The sequence below is a fragment of the Crinia signifera genome, chromosome 5 (assembly GCF_055691185.1).
Source record: "Crinia signifera chromosome 5, ASM5569118v1, whole genome shotgun sequence".
NCBI lineage: Eukaryota > Metazoa > Chordata > Amphibia > Anura > Myobatrachidae > Crinia > Crinia signifera.
In genome coordinates this window covers 271,229,557-271,247,760 of record NC_139221.1, presented here as the reverse complement: position 1 = coordinate 271,247,760, position 18,204 = coordinate 271,229,557, and the positions used below count along the sequence as shown (strand labels likewise).

Here is an 18,204-nt window from a genome sequence, read left to right as displayed (position 1 = left end):
GCGTCCGCCATAGCGGGGGGCCCGTCCCCCAAGATCCCCCCCTAAGCAGGGAGCCGGTTCAGGACGCCCCCGGGGCCCAGGAAACCTCTGTAACGGAGGTTGAAGCGCTGTGCAGAAGATGTTGCTGCGTCTCTCTGCACACAGAGAGCTGACAGGACGCGCTTCTGTCAGCCTCTGCTGCGCTCTCAGTGTGTATAAACTTCCTGTGAAAGTAACACACTGGACATCTGCACTAACTAGTGAATATTAATAAAATAAAAACACCTAGCTACTCTACACAAAATGGCTGCAGTTCGCAGTCAGTCAGCACAGCACCCACTCTGGTGGGCACCTAAAACAAACTGGGGAATGCTGGGATGCAGAAGAGAAGAGCCTGCTTCTCAAATTAGTCAGCATAGGTGCCTTGCTCCTGCGGACCCTCCTACATCCCAAGGTTGAGCTGGGTCACCAGGATGGACAAAAGAGAAATCCTTTCTTGCTTTCTCTAATTCGGCTGAATAATCTTGGAATAGTAAGAATTTGTGTCCCTCCCATGTCAAGGATTTCAGCTCCTTATGAAGAAAATTCAAGGTTTTAAATAGGACTGCTCTGGGTCTGGCTTCCTCATGAGGTCTCATCGGGCCAAATCCGTGAGCTCTTTCTATGACAAGGTCATTGCATTGGTCCTGAATCTGGAGTAGCTCAGGAAAGGTTAATCAACTCATAGAGATCCTCGCCTTTTAGTGTTTCAGGTAAGCCTATGATTCTTAGATTGTTTCTTATAGATCAATTTTCAAGATTCTGGATTTTATTAGTCAGTTGGTAAATTTCTTTCGACGCATTGGGATTGCTGCGTGATTTCTGCTACAGCAGCAACATTGGTACTTGTTTCCTAGCACGGCACCATTGGATACCTTAACTTAAGATATGCGATGGGACCCGACGGACCCGATTTTCGGACAGACCCGATCTTACATTGTAAGCATTGTATGTAATGTTAAATTCCTATGTAAAATCGGGTCCATTGTATGCCATTATAATGGCATACAATGCGACGGACCCAATTTTACATAGGAACCAATGTTAAATGGCCCCCCCATACCCAATTTTTGATTGTATTGTGTATTATTTCTATGTCAAATCTCCCCCCCCCATTGTTAACGCCACCCCACAATGAACGCCAACCCGAAGCGTGGCGAGCGGCGTCGGTACGCGTCCTCTGACCTTTTCATACCCCCACTATCCACGTTGGCGTGGAGTTGATTTTATATAGTGTGGCGAGCGAAGCGAGCCCTGCGAGGGGACGTGTAATACGTCTGAAGTAATGCGCGTGCGCTCGCCACGCTTTGGGCTCGGTGGCTCGCCACACTATATAAAATCAACTCCACGCCGACGTGGATAGTGGGGGTATGAAAAGGTCGGAGGACGCGTACTGCCGCCCCTCATGGTTGCATGCGATGCGATTGACCCGATTTTTGCAACCCGATTGCAGACAATTAAAATCGGTGGCACCGTGCTAGGAAACAAGTAACGCAACATTTTCGCCCACCCTATGCTCAGTGACATTGAGCTGTTGCAGCAGTTGGGCTATTTGTCAGTTAATATCTGCAGTTTGTTCTTTTAATAAAGGGCCTACAGCTGCCCTTATGGCTAGTACCATGTCCCCATATGTAACTGGGTCCTGTGAGTGCAGGCAGTACTTTGTCAGTCGTTAAAGTGGCTGTGTCACTCTGTTCTGGTGGGTGAGTGACTGGAATGCTCGTCTCCTGAATAGGTCACATTGTCAGCGCTGTGCAGGGATGTGGCTGGCGATGCTGGAATAAAAGAGGCTGCTGCCACATCCAGAGCCATCTTGGCCTCGCAGTCTCTCGTTTCCTTGTTGTGCTGTGCGCGGCTTTTGGAGCCTGGCGTTTGCTCCAAAAACTTGTCTAATGCTAGAGTTAGTTAGTTATATCGTTAGTTAATGATATCGTTCAGTGTGTATGTACTATATCATTTGCCTGGGAGCTCCACTACTATTGTTAATTTTGAGGCTCTCCACCTGCGGTATAGGTGCATCTATACCGCAGGAGGAGAGCCTCAAAATTTAACACATGGAGCTATTCAATTGTAAGCCTATTTCCTCACATGGTAAATACACTTGCAGCAGCCACCGTACAGCTACTTACTGTGGATATTTGTTTAAAATCCGCTGTAAAAGCCTCACAATGGGGCTTACCGCTGTATATGCCTGAATAGCATTGGGGGACTGCAACAAGCCGACGACTACTTAAATATGCCCCTTTGTGTATGTATTAGAGACACTACTGCCCGCCATAACCTGCTGCACAGTAATGAAAAAGCATAGTGGGCATATTTCAGTATCGGTATTATAGTTATTTCTTGAATAATATTCAGTACACTAAAAAAAGTCATTGCTATACATTAGAGTCAAATACCAGCTTTACGTTTTCTATGTGGCATGCCTGTATTTTGTGTGCGACCTTCTCTTTGATATTTACATCAGACAAATACAAAGGGAACATAAAACAGAGGATTACAGTGTCTTTAAACCCAGCACTTGCCCAGGAAAGTAGTCTGGTCATATATTATAAAAAAGCACCTGCTCTCCCTTCGGTTTTTTTTTTCTTCTCATCTTGGAATAACGCTAGACTGTGGATTCTATTAGTCTCCCTTCATAATTAAATAAAGAGCTTTATGAAAAGTGAAAAAGGTCTCCTGGATGTGTGTGCCTCTGAAATACAGCTTCACCTGGCGATTTCTTTACACTCTTGTCACCTCTATTGTGTTCTCGCCATGAGGTCCTATCACCTTTATTCTTGCAGCTTTCATGCAGACTCCTTCCAGGCACAGCACAGAGAACTTGAAAAGTCTGATCACATGCGGTGATCATAGCCGTAGTTCACTTTCTGTCTGCACAGGAGCTGCACTTGGCAAACGAACTTGCTGACAGAGAGGACTGTTAGAAGGATGTGCTTGGCACTACATAAAGGCCACATATGTGCCCACAAATTTGAAACTAGGATGACAAGTTTAAAATGAAAACATTTATCTTTAAAAAGAAGGAAAAAAAAAACGAAATGGGGAATATATTAAACGCTATAGTGTTAAGGTTAATGTACAGTTCTTTTAGTCCACACAAAATATGCACTTAGTACAAAACAGCAGAAAGAAACAAGAACAGTGAAAGTTACCATATTGGTACCAAGCGCATAACTTGGCACAGCCAGAGGGTGCTTACTGGCAGCAGAGGTTGAGTGGCGCTAGCTTCCTGCACAGTGTGTATATGTCAGCATTTTTCTTCCTTACAATTGTAAAGAGAACGGAACGGAGATGAGGAGACAAAAGTAACTGGTAGGAGGTGCCGTAAAGCTCCAGAACTTTCTGTGACAATGATGTGTGGTATGTAATTGAGCAAGCACTTACGGCACACAAGGGTTGCTTCTAGAAACATTTAGAAAAATATATCACACTTTTATTAAATATATTTGAAATAAAGCCACGTAGCGGAAGATTAAAATCAACACAGTCTCAAAGAAAGCCTATTTACTTATGCTGTTAGGCATATCTCCCATCTTTGGCAGTCCCTGAATTGGGGCAGATGGTGGTATGGTCACGTCACAATAAGGTTGTGCATAAAGTTTTTGAAGCTCTAGGCTGTCTCTTGCCAATCATTTCTTCAAACATCAATTCACTGGCATGCGTGTAGCATCTGTTCCCCACTGCTCTGCTATGTACAAAAATGCACCAGATCTCCCACATTTCCAAGCAGCAGGAAAGAACCCTCATATCTGGACTGTTCTGCCTAAACCGAGACCCTTTGTAGGTGGAGTATACGTACTTTAACTCTCCCAGATAGTTGTGCATCCAAATTGATATCTATAGCTTTGTGGAGTGTTTCTCGTTTTGCATCGGTATAACATATTTAAATATACCCTTTGAATCTGTTCTTGAGGCTGTGCTTAGTGCAGGCCCTGGAGATGGTACACTGAGAATGATGTAGTTTTTGTTCATAGCCTTTCTGAACTAAAATGGACACATAGTAGTTAATGTAGACCCAGATCAGAGGTGCAGGGGTTTATTTAGTAAAATGAGAGTTCTATTGAAGTTGGGATATTGTTATGGGCAATCAATCAGATTCAATCTATTATCTTCTAGCAGGTGCTAAAAAATAAGTAGATTCTGATTGGTTGCTATGGGCAACATTCCATCTTTAAAAGAACTCCTATCTTATAAAATAAACCCCACAGTGTAGAACATAATGCGGGTCTTAGCCAGTGTCTCCCGCAAGGGAGTTTGGTCTTCATGGCTCCTAATGTGCAGGTTGTGGCCCTCTGACTGGGTTACCAAGTGACAGCACTGATAGGACACAGATGTGGTCCAAAAGATAGTCCGCACAGAACCAGGAAACAGATCACAGATAGAAGTTATTTAGATAACAGAAGCACTAGAACTGGTACTAGGGCTATAACTTTAGAACAGAGATACTTGAAGAAATACTGAAATACAAAGAGAGGACTAGAATCATAAGTAATAAATGTCAGACTGAACCGATGATCTGGATAATCAGACGAAACCAATAGCAAGAACTTGGCAACTGAGTTGAAAATTCTGGAAGTCCATCTGGCACAAAGGCACAGATAATTGGATTGACCAAAAGGCAAGTAATATTGGTAGTGTTTTAAACTAAAAATGCCATAGCCTGAGCAAAACCAATGGTTCAGAACCACTAGTACTGATCTGATCGATTGTCTATGTTATCCAGACCGATTGGATAATAACGGTAGCCACACAGAGACAATAATAGGAATTTAATACCTACCGGTAATTCCTTTTCACGTAGTCCTTATGGGATACTGGGAATGGTCTTAAGACATTGGGTATTAGAGGGTATCCGTAGGAGACAGGCACATCTATAACTTTGAAGCTGGGTGTACTGGCTCCTCCCCTCTGATTCCCCACCCAGGAACCAGTTAATGAAAAACTGTGCCCGAAGGAGAATGAACATATGAGAGGAATGATATATATATATGTCACCTATGTAAACATAAGTGTGAGTTGTGTGGTGAGATTCATGCCAGCACACCCGCATTCAACCAAAATAACAAACAACTATAATACCACTCACTAAGTGGATTTTAGAACCAAGGTCACTGAGAAATAGACCTTACAACCAGAAGTCAATAATGATGAGCTTCTGAACTTGAATAGCAGAACCAGACTGCAGCCAGACCCCGCACAGGGCGGGCGCCCAGTATCCCATAAGGACTACGTGAAAAGGAATTACCGGTAGGTATTAAATTCCTATTTTCACTAACGACCTATGGGATACTGGGAATGGTCTTAAGACATTGGGGATGTCCCAAAGCTTCCAGAAAGGGAGGGTACGTGTGGAAACCGCTGCAGTACCGCCTGCCCAAACTGGGTATCCTCTTTGGCCAGGGCGTCAAATTTGTAAAATTTCACAAAAGTATGTTGCCCCGACCAGATAGCAGCTCTACAGAGTTGCAGTGCTGAAACACCCAGAGCAGCCGCCCAGGATGCGCCCACCGATCTGGTGGAGTGAGCCTTTAAAACAGAAGGTGTTGGCAGGCCTGCCGTCACATAGGCTTGTTGAATTGTAGTCCTAATCCATCTAGCAATAGATTGCTTAGATGCAGGATGTCCCTTCTTTTGTGCGTCATACAGGACAGAGAGACAATCTGTCTTCCTGATTCTTGAAGTCCTCTGGACATAAACACGTAAGACGCGCACCACATCCAGGGATACCGGAACATCCGGTAAACCAGACGCAGACGGGACTACAATAGGCTGATTAAGGTGAAAGGCAGAAATCACTTTAGGGAGAAATCGCGGGTTAGTTCTCAACTCCGCTCTGTGTGAAAGATTAAATAGGGGCTCTTACAGGATAGAGCTCCCAATTCAGACACTCTCCTAGCCGAGGCTAGAGCCAAAAGAACCACCGCTTTCCAGGTGAGGTACCGCAATTCTATCGACTCCAAAGGTTCAAACTAGGAGGATTGAAGGAAAGTTAGGACCATGTCCAAACTCCAAGGTGGTGTAGGTGGGACAAAGGGAGGCTGAATATGGAGCATTCCCTGTAGAAAAGTTTGTACTTCCGGGATGACAGCCAATTTCTTCTGGAAGAATATCGACAAGGCCGAAATCTGGACCTTTAGAGATCCTAAGCGTAGGCCCAAATCCAATCCCGCTTGCAGGAAACACAAAAATCTGTTCAGATTAAATTCTGCTGGCGGTAAACTTTTCTCCTCACACCAACCCACATACTTCCTCCAGATATGGTGGTAGTGGGTAGTTGTTACCGGCTTTCTGGCCTGAATTATCGTTGGAGCTCCAGCAGTGTGCATCCTCTCCTGAGGGCACATTTTTCTAAACTGGTTCCTGGGTGGGGAATCAGAGGGGAGGAGCCAGTACACCCAGCTTCAAAGTTATAGATGTGCCTGTCTCCTACGGATACCCTCTAATACCCAATGTCTTAAGACCATTCCCAGTATCCCATAGGACGTTAGTGAAAACACAGATAACAAACAAAGGAGGAAAGCACAACTTAAACTGAAAAGACTGTTCAGGATACTGGACAGAACTGATGGATACAGCTGGATATAAAATAGCACAGGAATCACTGGCAGGAAATTCCATAGGAGCGCTCTGGTATCTTGCAGCAACACGGAGGACAACAAAGCACTGGCAGCTTGGACCCTCCAGACAGCCAGCTGTATTCCAACTGGGAGTCTGTGATTGGTTGCTGCTGGTAGGATTGGCCTAAAGATGGATCCCATGACGTGAAAGAACCCACTCCGTACGTTGGAAACCCTCCACTCTTAGTGATCTGGATCCCAGTACTCCTCCCGCCAGACACGCGCTGCTCCAAGAAGAGTACGATGCAGAGTCCAGACACCCCGCTGTGCACTTTGCTCAGGTGTGTAATATTATAAGGGTATGAAAGTCACCTCTATAACAAAAGTACTGATCAGTGGCAATAATTGTACAATTTAGTACTGAACAAATGCATGGAACAAAATAGGGGGTACAGAAACTATGCAAATTGTGAGCGAGCAAAATTGTGTTAGGGTTGGGGCTTTGCATAGTGGCATATAACATTGCATTAATAATTCCAATTGGCCAGTACCTAGCAACAACTAGTAATCTACTGCCCAGAAAATCATATACATATAATGTAGTCCAAATATCCAGTATATTGTATCCAGTTTGTACCCAACACCTTATACCACACTTTTAATATCCACTAATGGAAATTCTACATTTGTGCTCTGATTACAACATTGTCACTCATGACTGTGATTACATGCTATCATGGGAAACTTTGATTCAGAAATACTATGCATTCAACAAAACAGAAACAAATTATACCATCAAAGCACCGCACCAGTATTTGACATTCTCTGAGCTAATGGTCAACCTCAAATCAGCCTTTCAGTAATTGAATAATTCCCATGTGGATGTTGTTTTTCCATTTTGTCAGTGTTTCTATACTATGCTCATAAAAGATGACAGTAGGTTATTGGACTTTTATCACAGCTCCCCAGGCAGTTGGCACAAATTAAAATGTCTTATTGGACAGCCGAATCCAGCTGAGTTCTGTATGAACTTATGAGCAGGTATATCTGTCCTTCTATGGCCAAAAATAGGATCCCTGCAGAACAGCGGGATTTTTTTTAAACAGGATTTTTTTTGCACTTTTCATAAACACAGGTCGCAGACTGCAGTAAAGTTCTTCTGTTCAGCTCTTTTAAAAATAGTTGATGGAAAGTAAGGCCCATACACACTAGAAGATTATCTTTCCAATCTGGCTGGTTGGAATGAAAATCTGGACATTTTTAGGAGCAAATGACAATTGACCATTTGCTCCTAAACATTGAAAACTGACACAAATTGATCCTACAGACAAATTGGTCAATTAAGGCCCATACACACTAGAAGATATGAAAGACAATATTGGCGATCAATTCCCCTTGAGCTGATCATGAAAGATATTGTGCATCCACACTGAACACTGGGTGCAAATGGCATGAGCAATATTGTCAGATTGACTTGATATTGTCCGGGAGATGTCAATATCATTAACAATGAGCAGGGGGGGGGGGGGCGCACATTGATAAATATATTAGGCATACACACTAGATCAGTGTTTTTCAACCACTGTGCCGTGGCACACTAGTGTGCCTTGAGATGTTCCCAAGTGTGTCCCCAGATCTAGAGATGCCAAAACCAGTTTACAGCCTGTAGGGGCCAATGTGTTTTGCCCTGTGGGGATCTCATGGTGTGCCTTGGCAATTTAAAAATCTTATTTAGTGTGCCGCAAGGTAAAAAGGTTGAAAATCACTGCACTAGATGATATTGCCATCAATATCGTTCAGAAGCCACTTTCTGAACAAGATTGATGCCAATATCTCCTAGTGTGTATGGGCCATAATGCAGATGACTGCTTTTGTCCATTTTCCAGCGTTTGGGAGTAATTTGAAATTTCCATTCCAACCAGCCAGATTGGAAAAATTATCTTCTAGTGTGTATGGGCCGTAAGAGTGCAACATTTACTATATGCTTATTTTATTTGCGGTGTTCTAGGCACATTTGCCTCCCTAAAGCCCTCAGAGATATTAAGAAGACAAATGCAGGTAGGAGGTGTGGCGGCAGCACACGATAATAGCATTATACGTCATCAAGCCCTCATATCGCCTACTTCATTAGGTAACTTAAGTTCAGGAGACTGCAAGTGGGCAAGTCAATTGTCTTCTCCCTCCCTATTGCTCACCTAAACTATATGTAGATATGCAATTGTTTCAGCTTTTCACACCTAAAAACGTTAATAAGATGTGAAAAGCATATAAACCCATTTAAAGAACTGGTCGTAACCCCCATGAGGTGGCCTAAAAAAGAATTACAGGAAATTAGATAACTATGATATTACATTTGAAGAACTTAAATACAATACATTGAGGTTATCAAATGTCGGGGGCCTAAAAAAGAATTACAGGAAATTAGATAACTATGATATTACATTTGAAGAACTTAAATACAATACATTGAGGTTATCAAATAGTAAGAACAATGCAGAATAAAGAGACATACTGTATAGTGATCCCGATCCCAGAGCGAAGGGGGAAAGTATGCAGCATGAGTGCAGTACAGCGGTGCTGTACCTCCCCCAAGCTCTTTTGTCAATGTGAATAGATGCCATGTGCATTCTATTCACGGGGTGGCAAGGACGGATGCTATTTAGCAGGCCGCCGCTAAAGGGGCTGGGTGAATTTTACCCTCTAAAAAGCCTAGCGTGAACACTGAAAGAGTTGTAAATCGTGAACAGAAGAAGAAATCATATGAATCAGAGCCTCCTAGGAAAAAACAAACAAAAAAACAACAAAATCAGTAAGTGAGTATGGAATAGATAATAAACAGATCAAAGGGGCGGAACCTGCTGCACTGTATAAGAAACTTACAAATAAATACTCTATCCTAGAGAGGATATATATCATAATGATGTAACTTTATAGAAGTATCATGTATACATGTATACATGTATCATGTATACAAAATAAATATCAGCTATAGGAATTAAGCTTAAAGAATGTTAACCCTTTGAATGCCAATGTTGCTGAGAGCGATCCTCAAAATAGCCTCTAAAATGTCACCATCGCTCACAGCGACTGTTCTTTTAGTATAAATAAATACAAAAACAACCAAGTCAATTCAATGAAATTGAAATATTGAACCCCCTAAAAAAAAATAAAAAAAAAAAAAAAATTGAATAGTTTCCTCCCCGCATGAAAGTTGCGAATGGATGTTTATGCAACTAACCTAAGCAGTGTCAACCTTTCTTGTGCTGACCAAACGCATCCCATTCAAAAATGAAAGTAGTTATAATCTCCATCAACATGAATCAAATGAACTACAAATTTACATAACACAGTAAAGGTGCCCATACACGTTACAATTATTGAATCCAATATTGGGTACAATATTGCATCTCATCGCATCTCGGTTTTGCGATAAGATGAGATGAGATCTAGTACAAAAAGTGCTGCACATACTTTTTGTACTAGATCTCATGGGCACCTTAAGAAAGAAACATACTATGGTATCTTATGTGGAACAGATGCCAAACAGAAGCATTGCAGTAAGACATACCTTATAACCACATCAGGTGAGTCTAAAGGAACTGTGCAATATTGCAACCTCTTCAACGAGCAAACTGCATCCATGGGAAACAATAAAAAAGAGGGGTATGAAGACACAACTGTAATAGAAGCAAGAAAGAACATAGAAAAGATTGATAGATAATTAATCCTCATAACCAAAGCTGAGTGAGAGAAAAGGGGATTTTTGTAAGAACTTACCGTTCAAACCCCTTTCTCCGAGTCCAGTCTGGTGACACAGCTTACGATGGGATGTAGGAGGGGTCTGCAGGAGCCAGGCACCTATGCATCTAAGTCTTTGGGAGCAGGATCCTCCCTACTGCATCCCATAATGCTTCAGTTAAACTTCAACAGCACACTAGGATACATAACTCAGTACAATGCCTGAACATCATATATGCAACTTATAACACGGCAACCATGAATGGTACAACTTACTGAGCGTTAGGGAGGGATCGCTGTGTCACCGGACTGGACTCAGAGAAAGGGGTTAGAACGGTAAGTTCTTACAAAAATCCCCTTTTCTCTTTCGTCCAGTCCGGTGACACAGCTTACGATTGGACGTTCACGAGCCGGTCCTTTGGGAGGGTACGCTCAGACTGCCAGTTCTCATCACTGCCCGTCCAAATGAAGCGTCCTCCGATGCGAACTCATGAAACCTGTAGAATTTTGTAAAGGTGTGAACAGAGGACCAGGAGGCTGCCCTGCACAGCTGCTCCGCTGTGGCCCCATGCCTCACCGCCCACGAAGAAGCAACTGACCTTGTAGTATGGGCGTTTATGCGAGATGGCACAGGTCTACCTGCCTTACAGTAGGCAAATGCAATAGTTGATCTCAACCAGCGGGCTATAGTCTGCTTTGAAGCAGGCCACCCAATCTTATGTACATCATACAAAACCAACAGCAAATCTGATTTGCGAACATCCTTTACTCTGCTGATATAGATTCACAATGCACGAACCACATCCAACTTTTTCAAACTGTCCCTATTCCTCGTTCCCTCAGGCGGGGAAAAAAACTGGGAGCACAATGTCCTGATTCAAATGAAAGGAGGAAACCACTTTAGGTAAGAATTTCGGTACTGTCCTAAGTACAGCCCTGTCATCATGAAAAATCAAAAATGGTGACTTGCAAGACAAGGCACCCAATTCTGACACATGCCTAGCTGAAGCAATGGCCAATAAAAAAGTAAGCTTCCAGGTAAGGTACTTGAGATCAGCCGATCTCAGTGGCTCGTAAGGAGGTTTCTGCAGCATGGACAAAACAAGAGATAAGTTCCATGGTGCAACTGCCTGTAAGGAGGCTTAATCCTGGTCACACCCTGTAAAAAGGTTTGTACCTCCGGCAACAGAGCCACTCTCTTTTGAAAGAAAATGGAAAGGGCCGAAATTTGCACTTTCAGAGACTGCAAACTTAACCCTGACGACAGTCCATCCTGTAAAAACTTCAGTAGCCTCGCAACCTTAAACCTGGAGGTATGAACTCTCTGCCTTTCACACCACCTGATGTAGATCCTCCACACCCTGTGGTAATTGGCCGCAGACACCGGTTTTCTGGCCCTTAGCATAGTCTGTATGACCTCTTCTGAAAACATCTTCTTTCTCAATAAGGAGGATTCATACGCCACGCCGTCAAATTTAGACGAGCTAGGTCCTGGTGCAGAAACGGCCCTTGGCTTAACAAGTCCGGCTGAAGAGGAAGTTGCCACGATTCCGTCAATAATCTCAGTATGTCTGAGTACCATGACCTCCTGGGCCAATCGGGTGCAACCAGAATGGCCGGTACTCTCTGGTTCTTTATCCTCTTCAACACCCTCGAGATCATTGGGAACGGGGGGAAGATGTAGACCAGACTGAAGGACCAAGGAATTGTCATGGCATCCACTGCCCAAGCCAACAGATCCCTCGACCGAGAGCAAAATCTCGGTACTTGACAATTGGTCCTGGACGCCATAAGATCTATGTCTGGCAGTCCCCATCTGTCTACCATCTTCTGAAACACCTCCCGATGGAGTGACCACTCCCCCTCCAGCATGTCCGCCCTGCTGAGGTAGTCCGCCTCCACATTCCGGATCCCCGGAATGAAAACGGCTGACAGTGCTGGAACCTGAACCTCCTCCCAGGTGAAGATCTTTACAATCTCTGCCACCGCCATCTTGCCCTGGTGATTTAAGTATGCCACTGTAGTGGCATTGTCGGATTGTACTTGTACTGGTAAACCCTTCAGAAATTCCTCTGCTTGGCACAAGGCATTCCATACTGCTCTCAGTTCCAGTATATTTATGGGAAGACTGGATTCCTCCACTGACCAAAGGCCCTGCAATCTCAGGTGAAGCACCACTGCCCCCCAGCCCCTGAGACTGGCATCCGTCGTGATGACCAACCAGTCCCATGAGCAAAGGGACCGCCCCATCTGCAGAGTCTCTATATCTGTCCACCATTCCAGGGATATTCTTGCTTCTTGAGACAAGACCAGCCGCTCCTGTTTCATTGTCTTGGCATTGCCGGACCAGCATGCTAGTATGTTCCATTGGAAGGACCTTGAATGGAATCTGGCAAACTGCAGCGTCTCGAAGGTCGCTACCATTTTGCCCAGCAGCTTTACTCCCTGCCACACCGTCGGTGCAGGGGCCCGGAGAATTGTCAGCACCATTTGCTGAATCTCCACCGCTTTGGGGTGAGGTAAGAACACCCTGTGAAGGTGTGTGTCCAAAATAACCCCGAGGAACTGCAGACTCTGTGTAGGTGTTAGATGTGACTTGGGAAGGTTTAGCACCCAACCCTGTTCCTGCAAGAACTGCGTTGCAACACTCAGGTGTTCCTGAAGTTTTCCCGCCGACTCCGCCTTGAATAAAAGGTCGTCCAAATAAGGAATAATTACTATTCCCCTTAGACGGAGAGCTGCAGCCATGACCGCCATCACCTTCGTGAAAACGCTCGGAGCCGTTGCCAATCCAAACGGCAGTGCCTGAAACTGCCAATGGTCTTCTCCAATTGCAAACCTTAGGAGAGCTTGGTGATCCTTGAAGATGGGCACATGGAGATATGCATCCTGAATATCGACCAATGCCAGAAACTCCCCCGGTTCTATGCTCAGGAGCACAGAGCGCAGGGACTCCATTCGAAAGTGATCTGCCCACAAGTGAAGATTTAAAGATTTTAAATTTAGTATGGGCCTGAAAGACCCGTCTGGCTTGGGGACAAGAAACAAGATTGAATAAAACCCTTGTTTTCTCTCCTCCTGGGGAACCGGAATCACTACTCCCTTTATTTTGAGAGCCACAGCTGCTCCCAACAGAGCGGACCTCAGTGACGCTGTCCGCGGCAAGGGTGTAGGAAGAAACCTCTTGGGTGGCATGCCCCTGAGATTTATCCGGTAACCTTCGGAAATGATGGAAAGGACCCAAGGATCCACTATGGATTCTCTCCACCTGTCCCGAAAATGTAGGAGGCGACCCCCCACTCTGAGCCCAGAACGCCCCGTCATGCAGAGGACTTGTCATCCCCTTTGGCTGCATGCTTTTTTGCAAAGGCACCAAAACGGCCTCTGGAAGCCTTTCCTCTGCCGGCCTGAAATCTGCCACGGCCAGACTGTCCTCTGTTGGACGCCCCGCCCCGAAATGGCGGCCGAAAGGACGGCTTGGAAACTCCAAACTTGGAGCCTGAACTCTTGGAAGTAGTGGGAAGAAAGGTACTCTTGCCCCCAGTAGCCTGCTTGATAATGGCTTCCAGCTCTGAGCCAAACAATAACTCCCCTTTAATAGACAAGCTTTCCAGAGACTTCTTAGACTCACTATCAGCTTCCCAAGCTTTGAGCCAAAGAGCCCTTCTAGCAGACACTGAGATTACGGACACTCTGGACGCCATCTTAGCTCCTTCCTCACCAGCCTCACAGACATACTCTGCGACAGATCTCAATTTTTCTGCCAGAATAGTTTTGGTGGAGCAGCCCAGCAAGCTCCTCCGCCCACTTGATCATGGCTTTTGTGACCCAGGCAGATGCAATAATGGGTCTCATGGTATAACCCACGCCTTCAAAAATGGCCTTCAAACAGCCTTCCACTTTTTTGTCCACTGAGTCCTTAAAGGCAGCACCCCCTTGGACCGGCAAGGCAGTGGCTTTGACAGTCTAGCAACTGATGCATCCACTAATGGGGCTTTTTCCCATAATTTGGTATGCTCCTCTGGCATAGGGTACATATTAGCATACCGTTTTGCCATCAACAATTTCTTATCAGGAGTCTTTCCTGCCTCATTTAAAAGAGATGACATTCCCTCATCTGAGGGGAAACACACAGGGTCCCTGTGACTCTTTTTAAACACACAAGAGACAGGAGTCTTTTCCTCCTCTGTAAGATTCAAAGTCTGCTTAACAGCCACAATCAAATCCTCAATGCCTGAAGTTAACGCCTCAGCTTCATCGCTGATGTCCCAACTCCAGTTCTCATCAAACCCACCATCATCATCCAAATCCTGAATAATTGGTGGTGTAGACACAGGATGCCTAAGCACACTCTCATCGGAGGATTTTGTAAACTGCTCCATCAGGGCAGTCATTTTATGAACCCCCTGGGCAGTATCCTGCATAGCCTGCAGCAAAATGGGGTCCCCCTGAGCCAGGGTAAGTGACCCCCCAGACACCTGAGACGATGTAAAATGGCCAGGAGACCCTATCAAAGAATACTTCTGCCTATTCAAAGCCTCAGTGAGAGCATTCATAGACCTGCCCAGAGCCAAAGCCCACGCAGGTTCAGCTATCTCCGGTCTGGGGGCGCGTGACCCACTGGTAACAGCCTCACAGGACGGGCATAAATCCCCCTGATCCTCATGTTCACATGTAAATTTAGCATCACACTTTTTACAGTAAATAAACATGTCCAGCGCTCCCTCCTCAGCAGCAGAAGTAAAACCCTCAGCCATGTATCTAAACACAATGCAAAATGAACAGGCACCGCACAGAGCAATGTATCACTCCCGCAGTTGTCTCACCTCCTTGTACCTCCCTCGATGGGACCACAATGGAGTCGTCCAGCAGCGCTGGACTCCTGTAAGGGACTTCACTTCCCTGGCGGGATTTCCGTCCCTAAACCCTTCAAGATGGCGGGCGCCATCGCGGGGGGTCCTTCCCCCACGATCCCCTTCTGCAAGGAGCCGGTTAGCACACCCCCGGGGCCCAGGAAAGTCTCTATCCTAAAGAGACTAAGCGCTGTGCAGAGGGAATAAAAAAGTGTCCCTCTGCACACAGAGAGCTGGCAGGACGTGCTTCTGTCAGCCTCTGCTGCGCTCTCAGTGTGTATGCACTTCTGTGAGAAGCGACACACTGGCAAACCTGCTCTAGCTAGTGCATTAATAAAATAATAAAAAGCCTAACTAATCTGAAAAAAATCCAAAGAAAAAAACGCAGCTGCAGGGCAGCTGCAAAGCATAGCACCCACTCCTGTGGGCACCTAAAACTAACTGAAGCATTATGGGATGCAGTAGGGAGGAGCCTGCTCCCAAAGACTTAGAAGCATAGGTGCCTGGCTCCTGCGGACTCTCCTACATTCCATCGTAAACTGTGTCACTGGACTGGACGAAAGAGAAAAGAGGAATTTGGTACTCACCGATAATTCCGTTTCTCCAAATCCACAGGGGAAACTGCAGTATCTACCTTGGGGAAAGAGATGTGGTCTGGAGGAGTTGGCACTTTAAGATTTTTGAGTGTGGCACGCTCCTCCCCCCATCCTTACCCATCCAGACACCAGTCCAAAAAAGAAAGAGAAGCGCTGGGAGGGCGTGCAGTGTTCCCTGTGGATTTGGAGAAATGGAATTATCAGTGAGTACCAAATTCCTCTTTTCTCCTACATCTAGCAGGGAACACTGCAGTATCTACTTTAGTGACATCCCAAAGCTACCCCCATGGGTAGGAGAGGGCTGACTGTCCTGTAATACTGCTAGGCCAAATCTGGACACGGACCTAGCAAAAGTGTCAAACTTATAGAATGTTACAAACGAATTAACTCCTGACCAGGTAGCCAACCAGCACACCTGAGACAGAGACACCTCTAGCGGCTGCCCAAGAAGCCCCCACTGATCAAGTGGAATGAGCTGAAGCAACCACCGCAATGCTCTGCAAAGAATAGCGCTAAGCCTCCCGAATAGTTATACAAATCCAGCGTGCCAATGTCGCCTTAGAGGCTGGCCACCCTCCTTTCACAGCACCATACATAACAAATCTGACTTCCTGATTGAAGAAGTAAATAAAATTCTTATTAAAAAATCAGTCTCCACAGACACCAGCCCAGGGATCCGACTCCTCCGGACACTTTTTTCAAAGACTGGTGTCTGGATGGGGAAGGAGCTTGCCACACTCCAATTTCTTAAAATGCTGACTCCTCCAGACCACATCTTATTCCTAAAGGTAGATACTGCAGTGTCCCCTGCTGGATGTCGGAGAATAGAAGGTGCCAAGGAATTGGGGGAAGCGTACTACAAACATTATCTTCTAAATCCTGTTATCCCTAAGCTCAGGGGGACTCACCTTAAAAAACCAAGCACTAAACAAATGCTAGATGGCCGAGAGAAGACATGTTTTCCCCTCATGGCAATTGCACATGTATGGAGCAACAACTGAATTGCCATCTAGTGGTAGTGCAGAGAATAACATATCTTGTCACCTATACACAGAAAGAGTCGAATTATACTCACCGATAATTCCTTTTTCTTCCTAGAGATCCCATGGCAGCCATACATTGGGATATTCCCTTCCCCCACTAGAGCAGACAGGATTGATTTCTCTTGGGACCGCCCACCTTGGGTATAATAGACCCCTCCTTCACCTCTGTTGTATCTTTTGAGTGTCTCCGTACCAAGGTCCCTAGAGAAAACACATCATAATACAAGGGAGGGTAATCAGTGGCTGCCATGGGATCTCTAGGAAGAAAAAGGAATTATCGGTGAGTATAATTCGACTCTTTCTTCTACGATCCCCATGGCAGCCATACATTGGGACATACCCAAGACAATAAACGGGAGGGTAATATGATGCATGAATATTTTTATTACACGGAGGTATCAGCAGATACTGCCTCCTGAAGAACATGCTTCTAAAAGTGGGCAAGAGAAACATCAAGTGCATAATGTTTTACAAAGGTGTGTACTGACGACCAGGTAGCAGCTTTGCAGATTTCGGTCACTAAAGCTTTGGCCTTGTTCGCCCATGATGTAGAGACTGCCCTTGTGGAATGTGCCTGTACTATGGGAGGTACTTTCTTGCCTTCCAGTTTGTAAACTGCCACAATCGTCTCTCTTATCCATCTGGATATGGTCTGTTTTCCCGGTTCTTTTCCTTTACGGACTCCACTCGGGATGACAAATAGATGTTTGGTCGATCTAAAGACTTTAGTTCTTTCCAAATATACAGAGATGACCCGAACTAGGTCCAATGTATGCCAGCTTTGTTGCTCTTCATTTTCAGGTTTTGGGTAGAAACTAGGGAGAACAATCTCTTGATTGAGGTGAAAAGATGATATCACCTTAGGTACAAATTCAGGATGTGTCCTTAATACCACTCTATCTGGGAAGACAATTAGATAAGGTTCCTCTATCCATAGAGCTTGGAGCTCACTTACTCTTCTGGCCGAGGTGACTGCGACCAAGAATACAGTTTTCCAAGTTAGATACTTTAAAGGACAATCTGTTAAGGGTTCAAATGGATGTTTAGCTAATACTGCTAACATAAGGTTTAAATCCCACGGTGCCACTATAGCTTTGACTGGTGGTCTGATCCTCTTCATGGCTCTGTTAAACCTTTTTATCAGTCTCTCTTCTGCCAAAGGTCTATCTAATAGCACTCCTAGGGCAGAAATTTGAGATTTTATAGTTGCTGGGGCAAGACCAATCTGAAAGCCGTCATAGAGAAACTGCAGGACTCTATCCGTTGATATAGATGAAAAGTCACCACTGAACTGACCCCATTCAATGAACTTGATCCAAGTTCTATAATAGGATAAGGACGAAATGTTCTTTCTGGCCTTCAGCATCATTTCCACGACTTGGGATGACAAATTATG

General features: G+C 45.0%; 1 protein-coding gene across 7 annotated transcripts in view; it reads right to left on the bottom strand.

The window, feature by feature from the left end:
* The window catches only part of CNPY1 (canopy FGF signaling regulator 1), a 140,484-nt gene that overhangs the window by 107,061 nt on the left and 15,219 nt on the right, over nucleotides 1–18,204 (bottom strand). For 2 of the 7 annotated variants that reach the window (XM_083189023.1, XM_083189024.1), the window contains exon 3: nucleotides 10,147–10,210. The exons of the other annotated variants lie outside the window; for them this stretch is intronic. The gene's annotated coding sequence lies outside the window, so the exon portion shown is untranslated. The remainder of the gene's footprint in view (nucleotides 1–10,146; nucleotides 10,211–18,204) is intronic. 7 annotated transcript variants of the gene reach the window in all.